Source organism: Chiloscyllium punctatum, chromosome 43, assembly GCF_047496795.1.
Source record: "Chiloscyllium punctatum isolate Juve2018m chromosome 43, sChiPun1.3, whole genome shotgun sequence".
Classification (NCBI taxonomy): Eukaryota; Metazoa; Chordata; class Chondrichthyes; order Orectolobiformes; family Hemiscylliidae; genus Chiloscyllium; species Chiloscyllium punctatum.
In genome coordinates this window covers 51,500,191-51,520,351 of record NC_092781.1, presented here as the reverse complement: position 1 = coordinate 51,520,351, position 20,161 = coordinate 51,500,191, and the positions used below count along the sequence as shown (strand labels likewise).

Below are 20,161 nucleotides of genomic sequence, written 5' to 3'. Positions count from 1 at the left end.
CTGCAAGACGAGTCAGACTATCGACATGAATACCAGCATCACACGTGAGGAAACCACCCCCCATGTACGAGGTATGCAGTCACGTGACTCGGCCAACATTGCTTATTTCGTACGCTACGAGCATGGATGACCCAAAGCATGGTACATTGGCGAGACCAAACAGATGTGTGACAACTGCTGAAGAGGCACTGCGCAACAACGCCATACAGGGGTGTTCCCTCCTAGTCAGGGAATGCTTCAGCTGACAGGGACATTCAGTTTCAGATATTTGGGTGACCATCTTCCAAGGTGTACTTTGGGATATGCACCAATGCAGTGTGGCAGAGCAGAGTCTGACAGCAAATTTTTATACCTATGAAGATAGCCTCAAACGTGAAATTGGGTTCATGTCACACTACACCCTGCACTCTCTCTCTCTCATACACACAAACAAGCACACATACACACACACCCCTACATACTCACACACTCACGCAGACCAGCTGTCAGACACACGCTCTCTCTCATGCACACACACATATACGCGTCACACTTAAACCCACGTGCAGACACCGTCTTACAGTTTTGTACTCCATCACACACACACACACACAATTTACCCGGCATACACGAATACAAAAACAAACTCTCTCAAGTCACTCACAAGCACACACACTTACATGCACACACTCACAGTCTCCATCTCTCATAGACAGGCACATACAAACAAGGAGATGGGGTGAATTTGCATTTTCTGAATTACACATGGAGATATTATTTTATTTTGCTCAAAACGCACACGTTCTGTGGGCAGGAAATGCAGACAGTCAATTCATGTCATATTCGAAAAACTCCTACTGTGGAAATACAATCAGTCCAACTCAAGTTTGGGATAAAGACAGATTCTAACCTTGCAGCTTTAAAGCATTGTCTGAGCTGAGATTTCAGCTTTTTAAAATAGAAAATCTTAAGTCATCTCGGGAACGTGACTGAATAAAAGTTCTGGGATTTTCATATTAATGAACTGACACCTGCAAGCCATTCTAAAAGATGGAAGACTTAACGAAAATCACGCATGTTCAGTATATCATTTCTGTTTCCTGACACTGTAATATTTTGTTGTAAATTCTGTGTCTTACGATCTTCTCCAAAAGTTACCTGAAGAAGGAACAGCTCTCCAAAAGCTCGTGCTACGAAACTAGCTAGTTGGACTATAATCTGATGTGTGATTTTTAACTTCGTCCACCACAATCCAAAACTGGCATCTCCAGTCAGCATTGGCCAGTCAGAGAAAGAGTAGTTCAATAGTCCATTGCGGAAAACCGTCACAGACCTCAGGCAATGCTTCAAAATCCAGATTCGGCACACAGTTTTCTTAATAGTAAGATCCTGCTACCAGAAATTTTCAACTTGATTTCTAAATCCTGAAAAATGTCAGAACCACAGTGTGCTATTCGGTCTGAAGAATTTGTTACAATAGTGGTTTATCACACTCCTTAAACTGCATTGTGGCATTAATTTGAAGTCCACCTATCATTGTGAGAAGGAACATGCCAAGAACAAAAAAGGGAACACAGTGCAGCAAAAACCCTGTGCCATAAAGTAAAACTTGTAATTTTTAAATAACGCTTGAAGCGCCACTTATATGCACGCAGGAAATTCTGTCCTCATATATAGGTTTAATTATTGTCTAGAAATTGAAAACTGGAATTGCTGTACTTTTCATGAGATAAAAAGTAAGTTCAGAAAAAAAGGATTCGATGCATATGCACGCAGATCTGTGAGTGGAATGCAAGTCCTGTAACCCCAAATGGCGTCCATGGTTTCATTACCACAAGTCAAGTCTGTGATAGCATACTGCGCACTTCTTTGGATGAGTGAAGCACCAATCAATGTCAGGAAACATTACATACGATAGGATTAGACAGGCCATCAGAGAGACAGTACATCTAATAGGATATGCATTCTCTCACTCTGCCACTGGTGTAATGACAGCATTGATTAACATCAATGCAATGCACTGAAGTAACCGGTTAAAACGTGTTGAGCATGACTCTTGAACCTGCTTTCTAGAACACCTGGATGAGGAAGGATACCGGAAGTGTGGGAAAACCACGTTTCCAAACAAGATCGAAGCAGTTCCCACTTAAAACATCTTTGACCGTTCCTTCACTGTCAAGCGAACAACTTTCTGAAATATCCCTCCTAACAGCACTCTTTTTGTTGCTGCGTGAGTAAGGCTCCTCTGGTTTAAGAAGGCATCGACCTTTGTCAGTTTCATATCAGCATTGGCTACACATTTCCAACTCAATGTTGCCATTTTGATGCACTTTCTGACAACGATATCCGTGGAAACAGTCACTGATTACAACCTGAAGCGTTTGAACTCCTCATGAAGCTGAAAATTCTTGATGGTCCTAATCTGAATGGACAACAGAAAATTCCAATAACATTCTATAGGTCAGGCAGCAATACTGGTACGCGTGAAGGTTATTTCATTATGATTCACTCATCGGGTGTAAATATTGAGAGATTCGCATTAATTTTCAGTGGTGACCTTCAGAAGGTGATGATGTCAGCGTGATGACTTTTGATCGCATTGTTAGGTCTACGAGAAAATAAAGGACTGGATCAATAAAATATTTATAGTCTGGTTTTGATATTAGAACGTTAATATTTTAACATTTTGAGGACAGAAATTGCAAAACCTGATCAGAATTAATTGTTGACATTATCAGCTGTTCGTGGTTGTCATTCCAGATGTAAGACACACAAGGAATGTCATGACTAAGTCCTTCTGCAAAAAACTCCATCGTACAATGTTAACGCTACAGTCACCGATTGCAGAATCTTAATTGTTTGATGCACAAGAAAATCATTGTTTCAGGCATCTGCAGGAGAAACGTGTAGGACAAACTAAAATTAAAACAGAAATGGTTGGATAAAATCACCGTGGAAAGGTACATATATAGAGAATTGAAGCGTGAACTCTGGTTCTCCTCCGAGACTGTGCCTGGTCTGCTTAAACTGCATATATTTCATGTTTTGCATTTGATTGTGAAAACAATTGAGACTGATTGATTTGCTGCAGACAACATCCACCAGTCATCACGGGTACGGCGATCAAGTCGTGCGTCTATCCCTGTCAAATGATTTATTGCGCAGGTGAGGCTTCCTGCATCGTGGATTCGTGGAGCACGTTCTTTGGAAATACAGCAACGCAGCTGAGATCCGGCATGGGACCAGCGAGTTGATGTTCATGACAGCGATGGTCGGCTTTCGAACGAAGACACATCTCAAGCGATCATGTGACAAGTTCTTGCAGACAGTGAAAGTAAAATGCCACGACAACCCCTGACACTGAACTGCAAACCACGCCATCGCTTCGCATGGTCAGTGTGGGGATTGAACCCACGACCTTGGCGTTATTAGCACCACGCTCTAACCAGCTGAGCTAACCGACCAACGCCGTTTTCTGCTCGAAAGCAAATGCCTATATTGCCAGAGCTCAAAACCACGACGGCTGTTCATTTTCTGCTTCACATCGATCGCACGATCGTCTGAAGTGTTTCCTTTCGTTGCAAAGCTTTTCAACAAAAAAAAACGTTTACTTTCCCGAACGCGCATACTCGGGTTAACCATTTGCTCTGATATCCAAAATTAAGCACAATGTCCAGACGCATGCAATTTCAATCGCAATGCCACCAGCTCAGCTGCAGCTTGTCATGTTGACAAACATCATCTGAAGAAACGTACTTTCAAAGGTCGCACACTGTTCTTCTGGATACTCACAGACCTTTGGAGTCAGGGTTATGTGCTGCTGATAAACTGCTACGAACCTTATGACAAATGCATTTGAATTGTAATCTAACAGTGGGATTCTTTCTGCTCCCGAACGACGCAGTTGCTTTGGTGTCAGCAACAGCTCAGAAGTCAATTGTACGTTTTGCTCAAGGGCTCATGTTGCTTGTGCAATCTTCGTTTGACAGCATATTTTGCAAGTTATCACGCCTTCCTGCAGCGTTTATCAGCGACAGATCAGCTGCTAAGATGATTGCTTCAGACAGCATGCTACATCCTCCATTTGAAAATGGAAAAGGTGCAAACGTTTACAGGCTGAACACGCACTCACGATTTTGAGTGGCGCGTCAGAGGCTGGGAGCTGATTTTACGGACGTTTTCCAATCATGAGGGCATGAATCGGGTAAATAGACGACTTCCTTTCGGTCAGATGGGGCATTGCAAAATGAGAGGGTATAAATCTGGGGGTGCAGGAGGGTGAGAATTCGAAAGGCAGTGAAGGCCAACGGTGCACGCAGAAGGTGGTGCGTTTCTGGAATAACTTTCCAGACGATCTGGTGATGGATGGTATAATTCCAATACTTTTAAGGAATCTGGACGTGTATTTGAAAAGGAAGGGTTTCGAGAGAAATGGCTCAAGTGCATGCAATCGCGGCTGGATCAGTTGAGGATATCTGTTTGGAATGGACGAGTTCGACCAAAGATAGTGCAGGTGAAATGATAAAAAAGATACATAAAATAAACGAAGTAAAATTGTCTGAAGTTGTTGAAAACAAACTACTTCAGGAAATTTTATTTCAATTATTTTATTTATCTTTTTCAGTTGTGTTTTTTTTCACTGTTCTGTACCTCTTATTTCTTGATTGTCTCTCTTTCTCTCGCTCCCCACTCTCTCAATAACTTTTTCCTCTCCTCTTCCCGCTTTGCTACCCTTCTCCCCTCTTTTCCATTTTGTCTCTGCTTCACCCATCCCCCACAAATTTTGTCACATAGCACTGTCTTCAGATTGCCTCATTTACGGCTCCTAATCTCCCTTTAATCACTCCATGCACTGTCTTTATCACCTTTGCATCTGAAGCCTTTACTCACCTTCTGTCAGCCTGGTATAAATAGCTCCCTAATTCTCCCCCTTTTTTAATCTTTAACAAAGGTTCAGTTAGACTCCAAACGTCAGCTCTTTTCTCTCCGTGCAGATGGTGCCAGACCTGCTGAGATTTTCCAGCATTTTATCTTTTAGTGTCAGATTCCAGAATCCGCAGTAATTTGCTTTTATTAATGGTGCTATGATGCTGCTGGTGATATGATAACTCCAGTGTCGATGCATAAGATGTGAGCAAGCGTGAGGGTGAATTCCCTCTGGACGTCGTGTGACAAGTATTAACAGAGATCCAGGAAAATAACATGAACGAAGCTTTGATTTGAATTGAAGCGTGAACTCTGGTTCTCCTCCGAGACTGTGCCTGGTCTGCTTAAACTGCATATATTTCATGTTTTACATTTGATTGTGAAAACCATTGAGACTGATTGATTTGCTGCAGACAACATCCACCAATCATCACGGGTACGGCGATCAAGTCGTGCGTCTAACCCTGTCAAATGTTTTATTGCGCAGGTGAGGCTTCCTGCATCGTGGATTCGTGGAGCACGTTGTTTGGAAATACAGCAACGCAGCTGAGATCCGGCATGGGACCAGCGAGTTGATGTGCATGACATCGATGGTCGGCTTTCGAACGAATACACATCACAAGCGATCATGTGACAAGTTCTTGCAGACAGTGAAAGTAAAATGCCACGACGAACCCTGACACCGCACCGTAAACCACGCCATCGCTTCGCATGGTCAGTGTGGGGATCGAACGCACGACCTTGGCGTTATTAGCGCCACGCTCTAACCAGCTGAGCTAACCGACCAACGCTGCTTTTGGTTCGAAAGCAAATGCCTACATTGCCAGAGCTGAAATGTAAGATCGACAAGCAGGAGGCTGGAAGAACAAAGCAAGCCAGGCAGCATCAGCGGATGGAGAACTGAAACTTTTAGGTGTAACACTCCTTCAGGCCTGGGTCTCGATGTATGTACACCTGCAACACAAGGAGAGTAATCGGAGGCAGCGGCGGTATGATGTGTTCGAGACAGGTGAACACAAGTGTCGGGCACAACCTGATTGCTCGTTGCCTAACTATGCAATTGCTTAGTCTCTGCAAGAAGTTGTTGATTAGAGGAATGGAAGGGAGGGGGAGAGGCCTCGGAGTGGTGTTGGTGGATGGGAATTGAAGCAGCTTGAAAGTCGAAAACTCACTGTTGAGTCTCCTGGCTTGTCTTCACACAGGCAGAAAATGAGGTGACCTTTCTCATAATATGTGCTTTGATTCGGTGTGGCAAAGGACGAGGCGAAGCATGGTCATATTAGTAAAGGAGTGGAAAGGGGAATTACAACGGACAGTGACTGGGAGATCAGGTTGGACCCTGCACACCAGGCTGAGATGCTCAGCGAAATGAAGCCTTCCTTAACGTTTGATCTCAGCGATGGAGCGGGATCACTTGATACAAAAAAATACTTTGGAGACGGGGAAGGTGAACAGCTGTCTTAACGGGAAGGGATGGGATGGGGCCTGGGTTGGAAGTGAGGGACTGGTAGTGCCAATAGATTTTGCTAGTCTTACGGTCATGGGGAGGGTGACTTGGGGTTCAGGAGTGTTTGCGGGGCAAGTGGTGTAAAAGAATGTGGAATGGAATGGCAATTCGTTATGCAGGGAAGGGAGGGGTGAGCAAAATATTCTTCGTGGTGGTGCCTAATTAGAATTGGCAGAAGTGCTTGAGAATGATAGGTTGGTTGTGGAGCCTGGTCGGGTGGGACATGAGGGCAAGAGTGAATCTTTTTCATGGCGTTTAATGGGGAATTTAGAGCTGTTAGCGCGGATGAAATGATCTCAGTCTGAGCCCAGAGTGCGGTTTGACAATCGGTAATTCTATTAACGTGTTTAACGCCGGCGGAGACGAACTGAGGTCCGAATCTCGATTGCTCTCCCGTTCCGCGCACGATGTTCCACGTTATATACTTCATGAGTCAGGATGTAGGAGATTGGGTATGAATGAGTGTGAATGGTGGTAATCATGGCTGGAGTATGTGTGAATGTCAAGCTTCCTGCCATCCTCGGAGAATGTGCAGCATACACAAAAGGTGTGCTGTTTATCTTTATGTAAATGGGTCCGGGTGCTATCTGCTTGTCTCTCTGTGAGGGCTGGAGGCTAGCACCCCCCTTTGTTACATCCAAAGTGTCTGTTAGGTTCATCCTGTTTCTTTGGTGTTTGCCTTTTGTGTAGGACTGTTTTGCATGATCAGGTTATGGGTGTGTGTCAGTTGGAGCCTTGACGAGATTATAAGGTGGGTTTCGATCTGTGAGTCATGACCATTGTCTGGAGTCCTGACTAGGGTCTGGTCTGGTGTGTATTCGGATCTGTCTTTGGGCCCCCTTCTCCAGATCATGTGGTCGGGCTGTCAGCTGCTTTTTAAAATGAATACTGTTTGCTTTAAAATGGATACTGCTGGCTCTCCCGATGTGGGCCTTGCTCCACGGTAAACACGGGGCGTTTTATCACCCCCCTTCAGTCCCCGATTTCGGCAAGGGGTTGGCCACGTCCACACCCTCGAAGCCGACATCTTAAAAGCTGTTACCCTGCCCGGTACATTCCGCCGGCCGTCATGCTGCAGTCATGGGGCCTTTAGATATTCCCGGGAGATGGTTACATTACTTCGAGCCCCGTGAGCTCGTGGTGTCTGATCGCTCGCCAGGAGTCCATGGCGTGGAGCATGGCCTTTCTGGCCTTTCGTTTCTTATGTTGGCGGCATGAGTGACATGCCACAAGGAGCCAGGCCAGAACTAGCAGTAACTGTACCCCCACGATGTCATGGGAGATGATTCTGACCCAGGGGTGCATGTTGACATTCAGGCCCCAGTTCCAACCCCTCTGGGCCGAGCCCTGGGTCTGCTGACCCGTCTCTGCATCCTTCTCGAGGTCTTTGATATGGGCTTGTAATTGATGGTATAGCGTTCCTGCAAGATCTCGGTCAAATATAGATTGGGTGCTTGTTTGGGCTTCTGGTACTCCCTAAGGTTGTTCCTGAATTCGTCGGCGGCCTGTAGAGACTCGGCTTCCCGACGTCGGACCTCCGAGATATGGGCTTGTCCAATCGTCACTGGGCGCCTAGGGGTGAGGCAGAACTCGTGCTGGGGGATCGGGCATTGCAGTCCGCTGAACCAGAAGGACGTTTCAAGGGTAGAGACACAATATTGTCCCCTGCCACCATACCCCGCCCGAGTGAAGTGGGGGCCCGTGGGTTCGATCTCAAGGGTGCAGCCCTGTGTACAGTTTAACCCGCAGTCTGCCGAAAGGGGTGGGGCAGATTGTGATTGCCCCTCGCTGTTTGCAGCCTGCAAGCGGCACCCCGTACACTGCGCCGTCTCGGGAGATGGCTGTATCATGTGCCAACATGTATTTGAGAGAGGTGTTTTCCCGTATTCCTCCAATGTTTTCGATGTGGAACAGGGGAAATGGCCCAGACGCTGGGGTGACCACTGGGATCAGGAGGACCATCCCGACTCCCGTTGCCTCATTGTCCTCACCGTCGGGAATCACCGGGTACACCCGGGTCATTCCCTTCTGGATCCGGCTATCAAGTGGCCTGGAGCGTCCTGCGAGTGAGACCTATTTGGTGCTATCGATCCACCTCCCCCCTTTGTATCTGATCCAGGTTGTGTCGGATCTGGGCTACCATCCACAGGCCATACACATGGCACAGCTGCCCCTCCTGAATGTGAGCCGTATTCTCCCTTTCCCGATCAATAAGGCGGTTGATGGTGTGGGCATGTGTCTCCAGGACTGTAATGCCGTCGAGCTGAAGGTGTGCTCCCTCTTCCCCCAGAAATGTCTGTTCTGCCTGGGGTGTGATGGATCTCGCGAACAGGTCTCTCATCACCCCTTTTAGCTGTTCGATTTTCTCGTTAAGGGCCTGGATATCTAGGGAGTTTACCACGGATGTTCCTGTGTTGAGTCATGTGAGGGCGTCACTGATAATGTCCCGTCTGTGTCGTTGCGTGTTGTGTATGTCGGTTCGATAGTGGGTTGCCCCCATGGCATCTATAGCCCTCTCTATCACCTCTGTTCCCATCATTGTGTATCGGCTGCATACCTGTGCTGTACAATATTCTGGTACCCAGATGCCCGATACATTGACCAGCACGGGCACGAACTCGAGTCGGATGTTATCATAAAGAACTTCCCCCTCCTCTCATAATACCAGTCCTCCCGCGGGCCCCGGCCTCAGAGAGGGGCATGGTAGTGTCTCGGGGGTCGTGGTTGTTGGTGGTGTGTTTGCGGTGGGGGGGGGGCGAGAAACACAAATATGGAGAAATCACGGCGGAATTGGTCGGTTCATAGTAACCGCAAATGGACAGATCCCGCATCGCGAACGCGTCGAAAGCCGGGGCCGAAGTGACGTCGTCTGGCATAGCGCACATCGTTCCGAACATGCACCCCCCCAGGTCCATAGCCTCTGCACGTCGTAGGCAGGTTGGTCGTGGGTCGCGCTCCGACGTGCAGAGTAGGCAGATTGTCTGTATGTCCGGGAGGACCTCCAGCCAGGCGTTAAAAATATGTGTCGACCTCGTCAGGCTTGTCCCTCGCAGGGATGCAGATGGCACTGGATGAGTTGAAGGCAACGCCATGGCGGTAGAAGTTCTGTGAAGCTCCGGAGGAATAGGGTACAAGTCCAATGGCGAAGAGGAGGAGGTGGAGGACAGTGCACCGGTGGGACATGATCTGTTAAAGAAAAGAGAAAGGGAGAGCGATAGAGGGAGAGATACACCCTCGTCAGGGTGTATGATCAGTAAACGTACCTGTGTTCTGCGCCTCCTCCCCTCCCCCCCCCTCCCCCGGACCACTGTTGCTTTCAGGGGAGAAAATGTTAAAATCTCGTCAGGCGTGTCGGGGAAGTGCGGGTGAGTCGGACAAGTGTTATGCATTACTTTATTTTTGTTAGTACTCGCTTCATGGACTGTCAGGATGCCCTCTATACCATAAGATTTGCTCCTCTATCTGCTCACAGGCCAATTAAAAATTGGTTGCCACGTATTGTTCAGTCCTTTGCTGTGATCCTACATCTCCTCAGTACCTACATTTGAATTTACTACTCCACGAGACAACACCCCCACAGTACCTCCAACTCGTCCACGCCGACCAGATATCATAAACAAATCTCGTCTCAAATGCTTGCAATTGGCCGCTAGCCCTTTGAACATTTCCTATTCGCACACCCATCCAGATTCCTTTTACATGTTGTAATTACCACCACCATTTCATCTGGCATACATGCCCCAAAGTCTGCATGAAAACTTTGTACTTAATTCCCTTTTATAGTTTTCCCCTCTCACCCTAAATCTATGACTTCTTCTGGACAACCCCACCCAAGGGCAAAGAACTTGTCTATTTATCATTTGTCGACGCCTCGTTAACGTAAACCTCGATAAAGTCACCCCTCAGCTTTTGTCGCTCCAGGGAAAACAGCCTCAGTCTATTCAGCCTCTCCCTTTAGCTCAAATCCTCCAACCCTGCCAACATCCTTGTAAAGATTTTCTGAAACCTTTCAAGTTTCACAACATCCTTCTGATAGAAAGGAGAAAGGAATTGCATGCAATATTCCAAAAGTGACCTAAACAATGTATTGTACAGTAACAACATGATCTCCAATCTCCTATACTCATTGCTGTGACCAATAAAAGAGAGCATACCAAGCACCTTCTTCACGATCCTCTCGACCTGTGACTCTATTTTCAAGGAGCTATGAAACTGCATTCCAAGGCCTCTTTCTTCAGCAACACTCCCCAGGCCCTCACCATTAAGTGTACAAGTCCTGCTCTGGTTTGTTTTTCCAAAATGCAGCACCTCGTTAGTATCTACATTAAACTCAATCCGCGATTACTTGGCTCATTCCCCCATGTTGTCAAAATCTCATTATATTCTGTGTAGAGTGCACCACCAGTACTGATGTCACCTGCAAATTTTATATCATGTTTTACATAAGACTTAGCAATGATCAACTCGCCACAGTTTCAATGAGAACCTTCTGACTGATCTGAATCGTCTTTATGTCTTCAGTTCCACAAATCCTATTTGATCACCTGGCATTTCTCGGGGATTTCCTAGATCTTCCTTCATGAAGATTCGTGCAAAGTAACTGGTTAGTTTCTCTGTCATTTCCTTGTTCTCCACGATAAATTTACCTATCACTTACAGATTTTCACATCTGATTTTGCCTTTGTATTCTTTGATATACAGATCATAGATTTAGGATGTCTTCGTGTTTCCTGTTTGCTTGTAATCAAGTTCGTTTTCATTTCCTCATGAGTTTCTTGGCTCTCAATTTCTGGAACATAATTTTTTCCGAATTCTCAGGTCCCCACAATATCTGGAATTCTGCTGAAGCTGCTTCCTTTGACTTAATGCAATCTTTAAATTCTTATGTTAACCATCATCGAGTTACCTTCCCTTTCTTTGATGTTTGTAACACAGATATATATATATGTGTGTGTGTCAGACTTTGCAGTAATTCTATCTACAACAAACATTGTTCTTCGAACACTCAATGTGATATTTCATTTTGTGCCCATTCCCTACAGTTTCCTTCCCCATCCAATGCATCCTAAATCGTGCCTAACCTCATCGTAATTGCCTTTCCAACAGCCATAACTCTTGCCCTGTGGTGTATAACAATCCCTTTCCATCGCTAAAGAAAACACAACTGAATTTTCGTCACTATCACCAAATTACTCACTCACCTCCTAATTTAACACCTGGCCTGGTTGATATATCAGTATTAAATCCAATGTGGCCTTAGCCCTTGTTAGCCAGTCCACATACTGAGTGAGGAAACCCTCCTGCACACATTGGACCAAATCTGACCCATCCAAAGTACTTGTACTACACTATTTCCAGTCAGTATTTGGAAAGTTAAAGACCCCATAACAACTAACCTATCTGTCTCCCTCCTATCGAGAATCATCTTTGCTATTCTTTCCTCTACATCTCTGGAACTATTCGGAGGCCTTTGGAAAACTTCCAAGGGGGTAAACTCTCCTTTCCTGTTTCTGACCTCATCCCATATAACTCAGTAGACAAGCCCTGCAACGTCCTTTTTTGCAACTGTAATACATTCCTTGTCTGATAATGCTACACACCGTCCCACCCCACTTTACCATCTTCTCTGTTCGTACTGGACCATATAATTCCTGGAACGTGCAACAACCATTTCTGTCCCTGCTCTACCCATGTCTCCGAAATGACCACAACATCGAAATCCTAGGTACGATCCCATGCTGCACGTTCACCCACCTTATTCCAGATGCTCTCTGCGTTGAAGTAGACATAATTCAAACCGATTTCCTGCTTGCCAGTACCCTCTTGTGACCTTGAAACCTTGTTTCAGACCTGTCGTCTCTCAACCTTCTGTATTCTCGAACGGCAATTTAGGTTTCCATCCATCTACTAAATTAGTTCAAACCCACCTGAAGAGTGTTAGCAAATTTCCCCAAGCACCCCCCAGAATATTTGTGCCCCCTCTGACTTAGTTTTAGAGGTCCCACCTACTCCAAAACGAGCCCCAAGTATTCAGGAATCCAAAACACTCCCTCCTACACTATCCCTTAGCCATATATCCAACTCCTCCCTCGAGGCCAAAGTGGGTACTAAAGATGCTGGAGATTGTTTTCAAGATTAGAGCGGTGCTGGAAAAGCACAGCAGAGCAGGTAGCATCAGTTAGCAAGACAAATCGACGTTTAATGCAAAAACACTTCATTAGTAGTGAGGCCGATCTCCTCCCTCTCCCTATTCCTCACCTCAGAACCACGGACATGGGAAACAAACCAGAAATAACAACTCCGCCTGTCCTAGCTCTAAGCTTCTATCCTAGCTCCCTGAATTTCTGCATTAAATACCCATCTCTCGTCATACCTATGTCGGTGATGCCGAAGTGGAATACGACTTGGCGCTGCTCCCACTCCCCCTCAAGGATTCTGAAAACACGAGCAGAGACATCACGAACCCAGGCACTTGGGAGGCAACACACCACAAAACCTCCTATCTGTCCCCCGAATTATACAGCTCCCAATTAATTATGCTCTGCTCCTCTTCCCCCTTCCCTTCTGAGCAACAGGGATAGACCTTGTGCCATATACAGGCCCCATTGCTTACCCCAGGCATTGAGAAGAGTAAGCCTGTAGGGTTGCTTTCTTATTGGGAATAAAAACATTCCCTACATCCACCTCATATTGGAAAATAGAATTAGTCCTCCCCATTTTGTTCCTGCGGATGCCCTCAGACTCTTGCAACTAAGCTTTCATTTTGTTCTTTCCTCCTGGCACAAACGTCTCACTCTCCTATCCCATTCTTCAAGGAATTCCTCGTTAGTTTACATATTTTGATGCACATCAACATCCAAGCCATCTGGATTGCTTCTCTATACAGGGCAGCAACTAAGACCTGTTTCTTCAGTTCCCTGTCCCTTTTGTTGTAAGGTTTTAACATACTCACATTACATCCGATAGAGTTTCTTTTTGTCTGACATCTTTACCAGATTGTTTGTCTGACTCAACTTCTTCTCAATTTGTTAGGAACACCTCAATCTGGCTTTGGAGGGCTCTCCATTCACTTGTAACAATACCCATGGGAAAACTTACGCAGTTTCGAGCTTCTTTTGTCTGTCTCCTGCTTCCGTCTGTGCTTTCCCCTCTTCAGGTATTTCACTTATTCAATTTAATTTCTTCCTTCAATTTAGATATACAATCCAAATGTGAAATCTCTGACGTCGGTCTTGTCAATTGTTTTCTTTATTCGTTTGAAATGCCTTCTCACTTCATACAAAATGTTGACTCAAAGGGAGTAAACTAAGTCGATTCGTTTGGAGCATCTCTAATGGTAATCAAGATGAAGGGGATGCATTTATCCCCATCATTCGGGAAAGAATGACAGTACACTCTTAACATTGTCCTCAGGTTTTGAAGCCACGTTCCCAAGTCTCCATGATGGTACTCGCTTGGTTGAACATGCTGCATTTTAAATCCATGATTTTCGTAGCAGTACAATTAGACCATTGGAGGAACTGAATCTCCCTGTGTAGCCCATACCATCTAAACAAAATGGCCTTTGCCTTAACAGTAGGTAATGGAATGGCCTACAGAAAACGGGGAGACACAGCCATTATGGTTGGTAAGTACTGGGTCCGATTTTTAGTTTTAGAGAGGGTACATACGCAATTAAGCGTATAACCCGTGCGAAATGTTCTGCAAAATTGGCAATTAGCAACTAAGGTGCTGGTTTTGTAATTGACTGTGGCTTCCACACCATTTGGCACACATGAACTTTTGGCATATTTTACCAACCTTCTTGTGCAGTGCAGGACAACGGACATAGCCTGCATCGTCCTCACACTGAGATTAGCTCCTACAGGTGATTCGTGCATTACTCGCAATGTTTCCTGAATATATGATAATTGCAACACAATCTGGTGCACTTCCGCCCATTTCTTCTCTGCATGAACCTGCTGGTATGTCCATTTTACCGCTCGAATTCTGTCCTTAAGATAGTCATACGAGGGAATATATTCTGATTCCTTTTCTGAGTATGCACCATGATATAGATCTGTTACCGTCTCATTTTTCGGTTGTAAGTCCATTTGCTTTTCAGGACAAAGCAACTCTGCCTGATCCTCTACCTATTCTGGTTTTTGCTGTACCATGACATCAAGCAGGGTGTCACCTAACTGAAGATCAACTTCTTAATCTGTTTCTTTAGCTTTTCGTTCTTGCTGTAACTTAACATAATGGGATCTATTTACTACACGGCCTGGAATAATTCCAATAATTTTGCTTTGAACTACTCAGTTCCCTGGTTTTCCTTCGATTTTCTGCATGACAAGGAACATTACCCCCACCTTGAATCCTGTCGGGTTGTTCCCAAAATAAGCCGTATTTCTGGAATTAACAGTCTGCCAATCACTCCCAAAACGTTACTTCCCAAGTCTTGATTTGGCACTCCAATATGATCTGTTAGAGGGACATCATACATTTCTGTCCCTGTATTCCACTGTGGCTGAGTGGCTAGCACTGCTGCCTCGCAGCACCAGTCACGGGTGACGGTCTGTGTGGAGTTTGCACATTCTCCCTGTGTCTACATGCATTTCCTCCGGGTGCTCCAGTTTCCTCCCACGGTCCAAAGATGCGTGGGTCAGGTGAATTGGCCATGCTAAACTGCCCACAGTGTTCGGTGCATTAGTGGGGAGTAGGTGAATGGTTCTGCGTGGATTACTCTTTATAGGGTCGGTGTTGACTTGTTGGTCCAAAGGGCCAGTTTTCCCTCTGTAGGGTATGGAATCCAATCCAATTGCGTAACAAGTCAGAAAGAGTGGTGATACTTTCAGTTTACTATTGCAGTGAGCAGATACCGTATCTCTTTACATTGTCACTTCTTTCCTTTCCCCAATACACTGCACCCCAACCCGCCAACCCCCACCCCCCCCCCCCCCGTTCTTCCTGAGTAAACTTTACCCACGAAGGTGAAGTGTTTATAGAGACCAGGCACGATCTCAATACCCAGTCCCTGCCTAGGCTCTGCACTCTCTTGTAGCTCCTCGACTTTACTTCGGGTTTCCTTGACGACTTCTACTCAGCCCACTGGTTTAGCCTATTTTAAACAATCTATTTCTCTCGTGGCTTTCTTTAACGAACAGCACTGGTACTTAACATTTTCCACTTAACCACAGTGGGAACACCTGGTGACTTTCACCTCCTTTTCAATTCCTTGGGATTCTTCACCTCGTGTGATAAGTATTTCCAAGGTCATTCGCTCTTTGTTTTGTAGTAAGCGTTCCCTCCTTCTCCTGATTAATATCCCTCCCGGGATGAAATTCCTGTTGGAAACTAAATTTCACCTTCTGCAAAAATGAATATTCATCTGCCATCCGAGACACTTTTGTCACTTTTGGAACCTTCTCTTCATCCACATAAGTTCTTATCACCTCTGGAAGTGAGCTCTTAAACAGCTCCCACCGAACAATCTCTCTTACAGCCTTATGTGTCTTGTCTATTTTTCAGTTGCACATCTATCGCAATTTCCATGTTTAACTCTTAAGATCTCAAAGTAAATCCGACCTGGCTTCTTCTTTATATTTATACACTGTTGCCTATATGGTTCTGGTACCAATTCATAAGCAATCAAAATAACATGTTTGGCATATGCATAATCTCTGGACCCCCGTGACAGACTTGCGCATATCTCACCAGCCCTGCCTACAGCATTAATCAGTATGAGGTGAAAGTGAGTACTGTAGATGCTGGAGATTAGAGTCAAGATTCGAGTAATGCTGGAAAAGCACAGCAGGTCAGGCAGCATCGAAGGTGCAGGAACATCGATTTTGCGGGCAAAACTCCTTTCATCGAGAATTCTGATGAAGGGCTTTTGTCTGAAATGCCGATTTTCCTGTAAATCAGCACACCACAAGCATTCTCTGGGCACCACATTTGCCTCGCCAATTTTATAAATATGATATCCCGATCATGTTTTTGTCTAAGATGGACTTGTTCATCATCACTGTTCACTGCCCTAAGTTTGCCGTATCATTTCATCGTTCTAAACTGACTTTCCTGTTCACTTTGCTACTTCCGGAGTTCAAATTCTTTCTTTCTTTCTCCCTCTCTTTCCCTTTTTTGCACAGCTGAGAAACTTCTCTCTGTTTCTTGATCTTCTAACATGGCTGTTCTTTCATTTTGAAAATTTCTTCTCTCTTTCTCTCTCTGGGTCTTTGCTTCGTGAAGATTTTTTTCTGTGGAGAGTGCATGGTGCTAGAAACGCACAGCACGTCAGGTAGCATCCGAGGAGTAGGAGAATTGACATTTTCGTCATAAGCTTCTTGATAGCCTGGAACGTCGAATCTCTTGCTCCTTCGAAGTTCCCTGACCTCCTGTGTTTTTCCAGCACCACATTCTCGGCTCTAATCTCCAGGATCAGCATTCCTCACTTTTGCCTAAGAATCTTTTCACCCTATCTTTCTCCTCTATCTCAAGCTGTTTCATCTGCCATTGAATTTTAGCCATTTCCAGTGCTGCAAATGACCTTTCCAGCAGATGTAAATGTTGAGCTATTTCGGTAATACCCACATCTTTTTTTTTCCGAGACACAGGCGAGTCCAGCTCCAGCTGTCTGCTAACTGTAGCAGCTTTTCCTTGCTCACGTCTCCCGAAGTCACATCTTCAACCCCAGAATATACTTTGTAACTGAAAGTGTCATTTCTCTCACTTTTAATCTCAACGGGAAGCAAGTGAAATTAAACAATTTTTTCCCGCCTAAATTTTATTTTACATTCCAGCACAGTAATCGAACAGTGGAGAGTGACAAGAAAAAACAAATTTTAGACAAAAACATGGTCGGGATATCATATTTATAAAATTGGCGATGCAAATGTGGTGCCCAGATAATGCATGTGTAATGCTGATTTACAGGAAAATCGGCATTTCAGACAAAATCCCTCCATCAGAATTCTTGATGAACGGATTTTGCCCGAAAAATCGATGTTCCTGCTCCTTCGATGCTGCCTGACCTGCTGTGCTTTTCCAGCATTACTCGAATGTTGACTCTAATCTCCAGCATCAACAGTACTCACTTTCACCTCATACTGATTAATGCTCTAGGCAGGGCTGGTGAGATATGCGCAAGTCTGTCACGGGGGTCCAGAGATTATGCATATGCCAAACATGTTATTTTGATTGCTTATGAATTGGTACCAGAACCATATAGGCAACAGTGTATAAATATAAAGAAGAAGCCAGGTCGGATTTACTTTGAGATCTTAAGAGTTAAACATGGAAATTACGATAGATGTGCAACTGAAAAATAGACAAGACACATAAGGCCGTAAGAGAGATTGTTCTGTGGGAGGATTTTAAGCGCTCACTTCCAGAGGTGATAAGAACTTATATGGATGAAGAGAAGGTTAAAAAAGTGAGAAGAGTGTCTCGGATAGCAGATGAATATTCATTTTAGCAGAAGGTGAAATTTAGTTTCCAACAGGAATTTCATCCCGGGAGGGATATTAATCGGGAGAAGGAGGGATCGCTTACTACAAAACAAGAGTGAATGACCATGGAAATACTTATCACATGAGGAGAAGAATCCCAAGGAATTGAAAAGGTGGTGGAAGTTATCAGGTGTTCCCACTGTGGTAAAGTGGAAAATGTTAAGTACCAGTGCTGGTCGTTAAAGAAAGCCACGAGAGAAATAGATGGTTTAAAATAGGCTAAACCAGTGGGCTGAGTAGAAGTCGTCAAGGAAACCTGAAGTAAACTCGAGGAGCTACAAGAGAGTGCAGAGCCTAGGCAGGGACTGGGTATTGAGATAGTGCCTGGTCTCTATAAACACTTCACCTCCGTGGGTAAAGTTTACTCAGGAAGAACGGGGGGGGGGGGTGTGAGGGGGTTGGCGGGTTGGGGTGCAGTGTATTGGGGAAAGGAAAGAAGTGACAATGTAAAGAGATACGGTATCTGCTCACTGCAATAGTAAACTGACAGTATCACCACTCTTTCTAACAGGTTAGGCAATTGGATTGGATTCCATACCCTACAGAGGGAAAACTGGCCCTTTGGACCAACAAGTCAACACCGACCCTACAAAGAGTAATCCCCCCAGAACCATTCACCTACTCCCCACTAATGCATGGGCAGTTTAGAACACCATGGGCAGTTTAGCATGGCCAATTCACCTGACCCGCGCATCTTTGGACTGAGGGAGGAAACTGGAGCACCCGGAGGAAATCCACGTCGACACAGGGAGAATGTGCAAACTCCACACAGACAGTCACCCGTGACTGGTGCTGCTAGGCAGCAGTGCTAACCACTCAGCCACTGTGGAATACAGGGAAAGAAATTTAACATGTCCCTCTAACAGATCATATTGGAGTGCCAAATCAAGACTTGGGAAGTAACGTTTTGGGAGTGATTGGCAGACTGTTAGTTCCAGGAATACAGCTTGTTTTGGGAACGACCCGACAGGATTCAAGGTGGGCGTAATGTTCCTTGTCATGCAGAAAACCGAAGGAAAACCAGGGAACTGAGTAGTTCAAAGCAAAATGATTGGAATTATTCCAGGCCGTGTAGTAAGAAGATCCCATTATTGTAAGTTACAGCAAGAATGAAAAGCTGAGGAAACAGAGTAAGGAGTTGATCTTCAGTTCGGTGACAACCTGCTTGATGTCATGGTACAGCACAAACCAGAACAGGTGGAGGATCAGGCAGAGTTGGTTTGTTCTGAAAAGTAAATGGACTTCCAACCGAAAAATGAGACGGTAACAGATCTCTGTCGTGGTGCATACTCAGAAAAGGAATCAGAATATATTCCCGAGTATTATTATCTTAAGGACAGGATCCGAAGGTGAAAATGGACATAACCGCAGGTTCATGCAGAGAAGAAATGGGCGGAAGTGCACCAGATTATGTTGCAATTTGAATATATTCAGGAAACATTGCGAGCAATGTACAAATCACCTGTCGGAGTTAATCTCAGTGTGAGGAAGATGCAGGCTACATCCGTTGTCCTGCACTGCACAAGAAGGTTGGTAAAATATGCCATAGGTTCATATGTGCCAAATGGTAGGGAACCCACAGGCAATAACAAAACCAGCACCTTTGTTGCTAATTGCCACTTTTGCAGAACATTGCGCACGGGTTACACGCTTAATTGCGTATTTACCCTCTCTAAAACTAAAAATGGGACCCAGTACTTACCAACCATAATGGCGGTATCTCCCCATTTTCCGTAGGCAATTCCATTAGCTACAGTTAAGGCAAAGGCCATTTTGTTTAGATGGTATGGGCTACAAAAGGGAGATTCAGTCACTCCAATGGTCTAATTTTACTGCTATGCAAATCATGAATAGATTAGACATACAGCATGTTCAACCAAGCGTGTACCATCATGGAGGCTTGGAAACGAGGCTTCTGAACCTGTGGATAATATTAAGAGTGTACTGTAATGCTTTCCCGAATGATGGGGATAAATGTATCCCCTTCATCTTGTTTACCATTAGAGATGCTCCTAATGAATCTGAATAGTTTACTCCCTTTGAGACAACATTCGGGTATGAAGTGAGAAGGCATTTCAAACTAATAATGCAAACAATTGACAGGACGGACGTCAGAGATTTCACATTTGGATTGTATATCTAAAGGGAAGGAAGAAATTAAATCGAATAGGTGAATTACCTGAAAAGGGGAAAGCACAGACGGAAGCAGGAGACAGACAAAAGAAACTCGAAACTGCGTATGTTTTCCCATGGGTATTGT

At 45.0% G+C, this 20,161-nt stretch overlaps 2 non-coding genes across 2 annotated transcripts; both read right to left on the bottom strand.

The window, feature by feature from the left end:
* Positions 1–3,369: 3,369 nt before the first annotated feature.
* Positions 3,370–3,443, bottom strand: trnai-aau (transfer RNA isoleucine (anticodon AAU)). The gene has a single exon. It is a non-coding gene; the product is annotated as a tRNA-Ile (tRNA).
* A 2,174-nt stretch (positions 3,444–5,617) lies between these two features.
* On the bottom strand, positions 5,618–5,691 carry trnai-aau (transfer RNA isoleucine (anticodon AAU)). Its single transcript has one exon. It is a non-coding gene; the product is annotated as a tRNA-Ile (tRNA).
* Positions 5,692–20,161: the final 14,470 nt, after the last annotated feature.